Raw genomic sequence first — 11,359 nt, 5'->3', positions numbered from 1 at the left:
AGTTCATTTAGAAAGAAGACTGACCATATATATGGATTTATGCTATTCAAGTGTTCATCAAGGGTTAAGATTCCACCTTTTATATTTTCTAGCGCTCAGATTGAAGGAAAATGCAGTTACAACTGCCTTCACTCTTCTCTGGCCATATAATATATAATATGTATAGTTGTTGCCGAAAAAGCATCCGATGAAGCTATTTTTTTCGATTCTCTCTCGACTTTAAATACTCCCCTAGTTTCACCGTTAACGTCCAACGGTGGGCACGGACTAATCGTTGACGGTGGGCATGGTCTCATTGCCAGCTCGTAATATACTAGAGCGTACACACAAACACGATACTATGACCGGTGGACGGTGGGCACCGACCCAGCATCACTAAACCTTAAAGCCGCCACTGCTAGTGTTGAGTATATAGAATTGGTTTGGTCAAAAGGTCAATGAACTGAAAATGTAATATAATTTACAGTAAGTGAATTATTTGCTAGATGTCTGCCCACAAGTTGTTTAATTTTGTTTTCTTAAAGAACATCTTTGTTATTGGACTGTCGATGCAGTCAATGCTTGAATTGAAGGACTTATGCGTCAGATGTACAAAACAACGATGCTTTTGGTTTGACTGTTTTACTTTCTTATTTGGGGGGTGGATGTACAAGACATGTAGATTGTGATCGAACTAATCGCAATCTAATGTTGGTGATCGAAGTTATAATCCATGATACTGATATATATGCACAAGCTTTTGAAGGTAAGTATATAATTTATATATTTGCAATTTAATCAATATTTAACAGTAGATAGTTGAAAAGCTAAAGAATATGCATAGTAATTTTCTGTTACTTCCAACACTTGTGCGTGATCTACCAAGTGATATCCCGCCTTATTTCAGTCCTCTATACAGCAAGTAGAACTAGCTTCTCGAGGATTAACCAGGCTGTAGTAAGCTCCATATGGCCCTTTTGCTAGTAACGAACTATGGTTCCCCTTTTCAACCACCTTCCCTTTTTCCAAAACCGCATTGGTGTCACAGGTTTGTATGGTACTCAATCGATGCGCCACCACTACACTAGTCCGCCCCACCATCATCTGCTCAAGTGCATCTTGCACTACTTTCTCGGAACGACTATCCAGTGCGCTAGTAGCTTCATCTAGTAACAAAATCGTGGGGTTTCTCAATATTGCACGTGCAATAGCAATGCGTTGTTTTTGTCCCCCGGAGAGCATTACCCCTTGATTACCACACCAAGTATCATACCCATCTTTCAAAACTGCTATAAAATCATGAGCATTTGCTGCTTTTGCAGCCTTAATAATCTCTGATTCGCTAACTTCCTTGGAAACACCATATTTGATGTTTTCACGTATAGTACTAGCGAATAACATGGGCTCTTGGCTCACAAGTGCAATAAATTTTCTTAGAGTTCTTAATTGGTACGACCTTATATCTATTCCGTCAATTTTGAAAACCCCCTTTCATCGGGTCATAAAAACGCTCGATCAACCCAATTATGGTTGATTTACCAGATCCACTTTGTCCTACCAAAGCAGTTGATTTTCCAGCTTCGATATTGATGGAGAACCCATTAAAGATTATGATGTTAGGCCGAGCAGGGTAAACGAAGTGAACATCACATATCTCTACATGGCCTGTAATGATCTCGGGTTTCATACCTTCTGGATCCTTGGGATTTATCATGGTGTTGCGGTCTAATACATTGAACACCGACTGCACTCCATCAAATCCTTTAGCAAGGTCATTTGTCATGGTTCCAGCTTCTGCGATGACCCTACCAGTGTTAAATAAGATCATAAACGTTTGCAAAAACGCTTTTGCACCAATATCACCATTGCTAATCAATTTCCCACCATACCAAAATCCTAGAGCCCAAATACAAGCAATAAGGCTTTGAGAAAACCCAAGCCCCAATCCAGCATACCAAGCTTGCCGGATGCTTTCGCGCATTGGCGCCTTTTGGGTCCCTAGAAGCATTTTGAGTATTCGTGTTTGAGATGAGAAGGCGGTGATTACACGCAAATTCAAGACAGCTTTGGATGCGAGCTTGCTGCTTTCTTCTTGTGATTTCATGGCCTTCTTTGACATGTTCTTTAATAGAACTCGTTTGCAATAGAAGCAGATGATTGTTATTGGTTGAACCACTATAATAACCAATGCCAATTTCCACGCGATCACCAACCCCATTGTACAAGTGATCGTCACTGTAGACACTGTTTGAATTAGAAGTGAACATCGATCACCGACCAAAGATCGCACCTGTTTAAAGAGTCAAATCATTGTTGACAGATAGTTTGTCACCAATTAACGAGAAGAAAAACTATTTTAGGTAAGGTCAACTAAATGTAAAACCATACCATATTGGCATCAGTAGCGAGTCCTTGAATTTTCATCCTGATCAAACCAGCCAATTTCAAAGGTGAGTATTTTTGCCAACATCATTTCTCGGACCCTCTTGGTTAAATAATCTCCCATGGCTGCAAAATTGTAATGTTGAATGATGTTAATCACCATCGACAGAACTGACAAACCGGCAAAACATAGTGTATAAATCATCGTTTGCTGCTTGATCTCATCGTGATCCTCCAAGAAATAGATGGATATCATTGCTCCCTTTGAGAAGGAAAACACCGGTTGGATTGCACCAAATAGAATCGCACATATGATCCCAAACAGCGCTTGCTTCCATTCAGGACTGTTCATTGCTAAAAGCCTCTTAAAGGACAACACTGGAACCTTTTGGTTTGCCTGCAAGGTAATGTTGTCCTTTCCACTGTGACTGACTAATGTGGTAGAGCTTGATCGACCATATGTGCTTGTGTTGTGGACATCAAATGTTGAGGAGATAGATGAAAGTCCTTGTGGAGGGGTTTCATCATTTTGCTTGGTTTCTTGAAGTCGAACGAGTGACTTGTAGAGACCGTTTTCAAGTTGAATAAGGTCATGATGGGAACCGGACTCTACCACCTTACCGTTTTGGACCACAGATATCATGTCCGCATTTCTAACTGTGGATAGACGGTGAGCAATAGCGATTGTGGTTCGACCAATGGCCGAATGGTCAAGTGCCTCCTGAACGATTCGTTCGGATCCTGAATCAAGCGCACTTGTTGCCTCGTCCAACAAAAGGATACGAGGTGACTTGATTATTGCACGGGCAATCGCAATTCTTTGCTTTTGCCCACCCGACATTTGAACTCCTCTTTCGCCAACCTGTATTTGCAACAAATATAAGCATAAAATAAAGTGAATTACCAACCTGATTGGAAGACCAGGACTTGGAGTATCTGCCGGGTTAGTTCGACCAGCTAGTTCAGGTGAGAAGGCGATTCAGACTAGTAACGAGTTATTTTAATTTTAATTTTTTTTTTCCAAATCTTAGCAAATTATAAGATGAAAGAAACGGGGATAAATGCAATGGCTATTGTTTATCTGTTTTTAAATTAAAAAATTGAATATGTGTATAAAATGCGTATATAACATTCACATGTGTAGGGTAAACGTCATTAAATTGAAAAGAAAAATGTACCAGAAAATTAGTTTGATTGTTTGTTTATGCTTACATGCGTAAAGGTACAAAGAAAATGTTGGGAATTATTGAACTGGTTTCGGTGAGCTGGGCCAAACCGGGAGTTCGAGTCGTAATCAAACTCGTTTTAATATTAAGGAATAAATAAACATGTTGGTTTATCTATTTAAGTATATATTAGATAAAGATAGTTTGTGTTTGAGTTTGAGTAGAATTAGGAGTCATCTAATGCTTATAAATACTCTTTGTAATCAGTTTTTTGATGTAGATTTTCTGATTAATAATATTTGCAAGTTGGCAATTCGTTCTGAGTTTTTCAGTTGCTATGTTTTCTGATTATCAATTCATTACCAGAGAAAAACGTGAGCAAATCAATTTGATTGTTCTTTTATGAATATAACTTGCAGATGTATAAATGACAAAATTTCTAGAAATATGAAAGTTTTGCTTGATAGTTTTTTTATATCAAGTATAAACAATATCAAAAAAAATATAAACAATGCATGTGTGTTGCAGGAAAAAAAAACATATAAATAGTTTAAATGGTAAGATTTGTTTACCGTGCAATTTCTATATTTGTGTTTGTAAACTTTTAAATAACTTTTAACTCATCATTCACGAGTTTGCGTGGAGACACCCCACATTTTCTATTTGATTAATTTATCAAGACTGGTCTCTGAACCAAAGTTTCTGGAGATACGATCATGAATGACTAAGATATAAGCGCAATTAAAGGTTTTATCTTAATTTATTAACTTAACCATTTGTGTATTGCACTAGTTGAATAAATAATATATTAAATAAACAAAATTTCCTTTAATATCGTGAGATGTAAATTTATATATTGCAAAGGGTGAAACAAAAGAAAAGGGAAAAAATAAGTTTGGCTCACGTAATTGTGACACATGTCAGCAAATAGTTATTATTTATTTGGTATATAGATATCAATCAATCAATCATATTCAGTGAGGTCACACCAATAGCAAAGCTATAAGTAGGGTCTGGGGAGGGTGGGATGTAGGCACACCGTACCTCTATCCGACGGGATAGAGATGTGCCTTCCAGGAAGACCCTTAGCTCAGAGTAACATTGTATGAGAGAAAATAAGGAGCATCAAAGTTTAATAGTAATAAAATTGATAATAGCACGTAGTAATAATACCAATACATGTATAGATAACAATATAGAAAATATATGAAAAGAGGAAAACATAATGGTGTGTGATCAAAAACAGGTAAAGAAAAACCCCTACGGTATTCCTTTCACCCTAAAAATCCTTAGCCTTAATTCTAAGTCTCCAAGATTTCCTATCATCAACCATGTCCTCTGAGAGGTTTAGATCTAGCAAATCATGTCTAATCCTCTCTTCCCAAGTCAATTTAGGTCGTCCTCTACCCCTCCTCCCCCTTATAGTAATGCTTTCTACGGATCTAACATGATTCGTCATTTGTCTTCTCTTCACATGTCCAAACCATCTCAATCTCCTCTCTTATCTTGTCGGATATGTTAGCTACCCCTAATCTCTCCCGAAACACCATGTTTCTTATACGGTCTAACCTATATCTATATTTGGTATATAGATATAGGTATATAATTTGGTATATAGATATAGATATATAATTTTTTGTTTTTGATATTTCAGGATCTAGAAGACATGAAAAAGAACCAGAGTGTCATAGGCATTGGGCATCTGAGGGATGAAGTTATGGGCATTTGAAGCTTTGGCAGCTTCTATGACTTCTTCCATGGTGGCATCTTCCTTGCCGAAAAGTATGTTTTCTTTTATGGTGGTGGTAAACAGCTTCTATGACTTCTTCCATGGTGGCATCTTCCTTGCCGAAAAGTATGTTTTCTTTTATGGTGGTGGTAAACAAAGCAGGCTCTTGGCTTACCAATCCCATTTGTGATCTCAACCATTTTAGTTGAAGCTTATCGGTCCTCACTCCATCCACACAAATCTCTCCTCCATGGGATCATAAAACCTCAATAACAATGCAATCGCCGTTGATTTACCAGAGCCGCTCCCACCTACCAACGCTACTGTCTTCCCTGCTGGAACCTTTAAGTTAAAGTCTTTGAATACCAGAGACTCAGGCCTTGAGGGGTATGCAAAGTTAATGTTCTTGAATTCGACTTCTCCATACACTTCTTGTAATATATCCCCTTCCATGTTGTCTGAATCTATAGCGGGAACTCTTTTGATTACTTCTTGTATACGTTTGCTAGCAGCCATTGCATCCGAGAAGTACTTCACGTTGGACATTGCAGAATCAAGTGCTCTGTCATTATTAGATTCATTAGACATCTGAAACTGTAATTTTATTTTTTTTCTTCACATCATAACATTATATTTCATAGAAACATCCAAACGATTTACAATGAAGTGGCAGGTAAACGGGCAACAAGCTGCGCCGCAACCCCCTTTTGGATAGCAAACCCAATCCGACTAAAAACAAAGTTTTGATTCTTATGGGCTGATACGTTACTATACACAACTTTCTGAACCCTATTCAAAAGGTCCACGGCATCCGGAGCTAAGAAACCAAAAGTGTCAAAGGCAAAGAGGATAAACACGTGTTGATTCTCCAAACAAGCTCTCTCGTGTTTAGCAACCTTGCCCGATGCCGCCTTCAATGCTGCCTGGCCTGCTACAAATCCAGTGTCCCTAATCCCAACAAGAGGGGACACTCCTGTGAGGTCGACACAAGCGTGTTTTCCCCCTACCCACCCAAAAACAAGTATATCGGCCGGTCGTAATGTAGATCTTCCTTCTTGAGGATCCGTAAGAAAGTTTACGGGGGCTTCCTTTTTAGCCGAAATTCCGGCTCGTTTAAGAACATCGCATAGAATATCCCTCACCAAATCATGCCTGTACTTAAACCCATGCAACTCTTTGCAGTGAACCGCATGCTCGCCAAAAGAATCCAAACAAACCTTACGGCAAACCGGGCACGGCTCATCTATCGGAAACAAAGGGATCATTAACCGATACTTCAGGATGGCCCGATACTCCAAAGCCGACATATGTTGGCCCAATCCTTCAATAGGGAGAACACTTATGAAATCTTGAGCCCGAGGAGCCCGAAGACACTCAAACACCGCTTTCTGACGAGGGGATAAATCAAACTTCATTTCCAAACTCTTGATGATTCCACTATAAAGGGCACTCGCTAAAGCATGTTGGGCTTTAGGGGGGAGGCGGTGTCTTTATTAGAGAAACCGCTAACGTCAAAATCGGGAAGTGAAATGTGCAACCGATCTATCACACTCCCATAATCGGAGTCAAACCCATCAATACCACAACCTCGAAGAATATGGTCTTGCAATTCCTAAGATTGCGCCCTCGAGGCCACAAACGCATAAGTAGAAACGTCTGAAGATGAACATAAACCCAAACCTCCAAAACGAGTCGGAAGTGATGCCAACCTCCATTGAAAATCTCCAAAGAAGGGACCACCATAAACCACGATGTCCTCAATCGCCCCCCGAAGGCCATTGTCAAACACAGAAACTGCTTCCCCTACATACACAGGTTGGCATGTTCTGAGACCAAACAACAACTTTCCAACTCCCATACATGAGCGGAGCAAAAGGAGCTCGCATTGAGGGTCCCGAAAATGCGGGAGATAGCTCATCAACTCCACAGCTCGCGAAGCCCTTTTCATAGCAAGTTCACTGATGAACACGGCATCCCGACTAATGTCTCCCCCGAGGAGTTTCACACCTAGCACCGGTCTTCCAATCTCATAGGGAAACACCCCCTCCTGCACCTTAACCCCATTGCACGACGGCCAAAATACTTCGGTTTTCTTAATATTAAGTTCAAGGCCCAGGCGGGGACCCTCCGACCTGATAATATCTAAAGCTTTGGCAACCTCTTTAGAGTCCTCAATAATTGTACCATCATCTAGGTAACAAGCATGAAAGAGAAGCTTACAGGAACTCTGGACTAGATGAATAAGTGGGTGCAGAACTAAGGCGAAAAAAAGAGGTCCCAAAGGGCCCCCCTGCTGAACCCCAGTGGTGGACCAAATGTGGCCATCCCCCACATATAGCCTGGCCGGTTGCCCATATAAAAAGTTCACCCATAAGAAAATAGATGGGCATCGGACCCGAACCTCATTCAGAAGGGCAGTCCTATCCACCAAGTTGAAGGCATTACAAAAATCAATAGTAAGCATAGCCAATGACCCATCAGAATGGAACTTACTTAAAAACCTGTTCTCGCTATGAAGAACGGCCTCTGCACCACTAGGGACTCCCACCCCAAACTGAAAGTCGCACAGGTATTTAGTAATGTCTTTCCCAACACCTCTCATAGCCACCTTAGAGATCAGTCTTCTCCAAATGGCACCTACCGCAATGGGTCTAATCCCATTGTCCAGTTTGAGCAACGGTGTGAGAGGAGCCGACGCAATGAACTCTGCCAAAACCCTTGGGCATCTCCCCCCCAAACATAAATTAACCATCGCAATAGTAGCCTTTAGTAACCCAACAGCGATCGGCGACCCCTCTCCACAAAATGCATCCAAAATATGTTGTGCCCTCAATCCATCTCGTCCGCATGACGTCCCTTTAGGGAAGGATTTAATGCATCCAAGCACACAATTCTCATCAACAACAAGAGGAGGCTCAGAAAGCAATGAAGCAGGCATAACCGGCGGGGGCAAATTGGGATGCTTAGCCACTAACGCTTTCAAAGTGTCATTGCCGAAAGGTGCAACCCCTGAAGAGCATAATACTTTAATGGCGGCAGTAAAATGCCCGTCCGCTACTTTTCGTAAACATTGTTTCACATTGGCGCATACCGCAACATCATCGTGCTTAGCGAGAGGCTCCCCATGACTCGAGTTCACCCCTATAGGTGTGGCAAAAAGGGATAAAATAAGCGCATCAAAACCATCCTTAGCACCCCAACTTGCTAGTGCTTGTTGAATACTCTGACATTGCAAAAACTTTCTATTACCGGACCTGCGCTCCTGACGTTTAGAAGGTCTGAAAACACGCAGCGTGCACCGCGGTAACAAGAAAAGTTTCACCCATGCCTCAACAGAGTCTGGCATAGCAACCACCTTACCCAGAGCCGCAGTTAACGCTTGAGCAAATGCCATACGGCAACTATGAGGGATGCTCTTAACAGTTTTGATAGGAAGAGAGAAGACGCGGTCAAGGAGAACCTCATCCACCACTATCCCTCCCAAGGGAGCAACATCCCTCATAACATGTGGTTTATCAATCCCCACAATAAACTCCTCCACAGCTCCCACACCCTCGTTGTACTTGGTGACTCCATCAGCATGACGACACGTCCGTTTAAGAGCATTTGGACGCATACACACCCCACATAGCCACTGGTCCGAGGCCTTAAAAGTCTCCCCAACCGAAATAAATAAATCACAATCCGTGGAAATGGCGTCCCGTAGGGTCCCTTTCCGCTCATCCGACGACAAATGAAGTCGTTTGATATGCGCCATTAACCGAGAGATCCCCCTTGACCCCGCCCGTCCATCCGGGCAACAATGGAACCCCCTAAAAGGACATGGTCAAACACCCACCGAACCCACACTATTTTCTAGGGTCTTAGACATAGCACCCTCATCAATTAATCCACCACGAGAAATGATGTCGAACCGACAACCATGTCAACCTCCCGTGCCCACCTCCCCTGATGGGGCTCCTTTGACAATCCGAGCCCTTGTCATAATCCCTCACGACAAAAAGGCCAACAAACAAACTCGAGCTGAGTTTTGGGAGTAAAAACCCGAACTAAGAGGAGAAAGGAGAGCAACCGCCAGTTGCTCTCCCCTCCGTAAACCCAAAAAAACCGATTAACTCATTGAGACATTTTATCGAACACCTGGCGGGCAGACCCAAAACCGAGGATTAAAGGCAAAATTGAAATAGCAGTAGGGGTGGTGGTGAGGAGATGACGAGGATATGATGCTGGTTACTGATGTGTGACGGCAGGTTGTTCTTTGAGCGAAGGTGTAGCAACGGTGGTGGTGGTGGTTGTTCTTTGATGAAGGTGTAGCAACGGTGGTTGTTCTTTGATGAAATGTCAGAACGAAAAAAATAAACTTACAATCCGCCAATGGCGATCGCTGCCACAACTGACCACACGGTTCCTCCTCTAGCTCCATGGTACATCACCAATCTACTACCGTACCAACAAAAGAAAGCCCATACTGCAAAAACCACACCATTGCTGCCAATCGCAAGCCCTTTAGCCAACCCCTGCTTTAAAACCAACTTCACCGTACCTTCTAGAGCATCAGAGTACTCTTTAATGGTCTTCTTTTCACCCACAAAAGAATAAACTGTTCTTACTGAAGAAAACGCCTGTTGTGCCACCGACTCAGCCTTGTTATACTCCTCCCTCACTTGTCTTGATAACCTCATTAGAATCCTTCCATAAATTAAACCAGGTATAACTAAAACTAAGATAAACGGAAGCGCAACAACTGCCAGCCTCCAAAGCAAAATAAATGCCAAAATATACGCCCCAAAGAAAGTTGTTACGCTTGTCACAAACCTTGGCACCTGAATCACATTTTTTCCCAAAATAATTTAAAGTTACAAACACGAATACAATTAAATTGATCCACAAAATTGTAAGAATTAATAATTTAACAAGAACAACCTTTTCACTGATGAAATCTTGAACGATCAGGCTGTCATTAGAAACACTGGCAATGATATCAGCTGTGCTTGTAACATTCATGTCAAAATATGCCACTTCTTGCCTTAAAACTGCTTTCAAATAGGTCAGCCTCAATCTTGATGCCTGTCTTTCTGAGGTTCTTGACCAGCAATACCCCTCTACAAGAAATCAAACTCATAAGACAATATAGTTTCCAAGTTCAAACCGATTTTAATAAATAACGACAATATAGCGGATTAAAACCTACCAAGAAAACATGCAACCCATGTCACGATAGCCAAGTAACAAATATTAAGAGCATTCTGTAAACAAGAAATTAAAACCAATTAGATTAACTTTGTTATAATGATAATGATCAATATATATTAATTAGGTTGATTTGATGTAGTCAACCTCATTGATTTTCTCCATATATACGTCGGTGGATACCGAAGAACTGTCTCCAATGCTGTTCATCATTTGTCTGGTGAAGACCAACAAGGCCGGCACCCATAATCCATCCCCAATGGCACCTATAAGCCCAACGGCCATCAGTAACATGTAGGCTCTATCCGCATGCATGAAAAGTGACCGGAATGACCCATTACTAACCTTCTTAGTATTTGTCTCTTGCCTATGCTTACTCATGTTTACACAGGAACTATGGTAAGTGGGAAGGAGCCTTTGTGCATTTATATATAGACCTGTTAGATTATATATTAATATTATGGGTTAGTGTGTAGGGTGGGTTCTATTATTGATGATAAATCAGATGCGGGCAGAAATGTTTAATAAATTTAAAGTATGTTTTGATTTGGAGCAGAAATGTTTAATAAAATTTAAAGTATGTTTTGATTTTTGCTAATAATTTAATAACCCCGACTTTTTTCGTTATCAGTGTCCTGGTTTAAAGCTTTATTATGAAGGTCCATGACAGTCATTCTATTTGGGCTCTTAGGTTTGGGCTCACATTTGAGTTACCGTTCTCCGCTCACACAAGTTATTGAGTTCATTATTTGATGCAAAACTTTTGCCTTTATTGTTTTTGTAGGTTAGTAGAGGTTGCGAGAGATTATGAGCCAAAAGTTTATATTTGCTGCGGGTTTTAAGAAAACGAACTTAAACGATGCAGTTTGTTGAGCACGAGATAGAGGAATGCTAATGATCGATTAGAGTAATT

General features: G+C 41.1%; 1 pseudogene; it reads right to left on the bottom strand.

Annotated features, from left to right (window-relative positions):
• Nucleotides 1-787: 787 nt before the first annotated feature.
• Nucleotides 788-10,870, bottom strand: LOC143550882 (ABC transporter B family member 15-like; annotated as a pseudogene).
• Nucleotides 10,871-11,359: the final 489 nt, after the last annotated feature.

The sequence above is a fragment of the Bidens hawaiensis genome, unplaced genomic scaffold, assembly GCF_021521415.1.
Source record: "Bidens hawaiensis isolate Kalapana, Puna unplaced genomic scaffold, B.hawaiensis_p1.1 tig00016190_1, whole genome shotgun sequence".
In the NCBI taxonomy this organism is placed as follows: Eukaryota; Viridiplantae; Streptophyta; class Magnoliopsida; order Asterales; family Asteraceae; genus Bidens; species Bidens hawaiensis.
The sequence above is the reverse complement of the archived record's forward strand: the minus strand, read 5'-3'. Positions and strand labels throughout refer to the sequence as shown.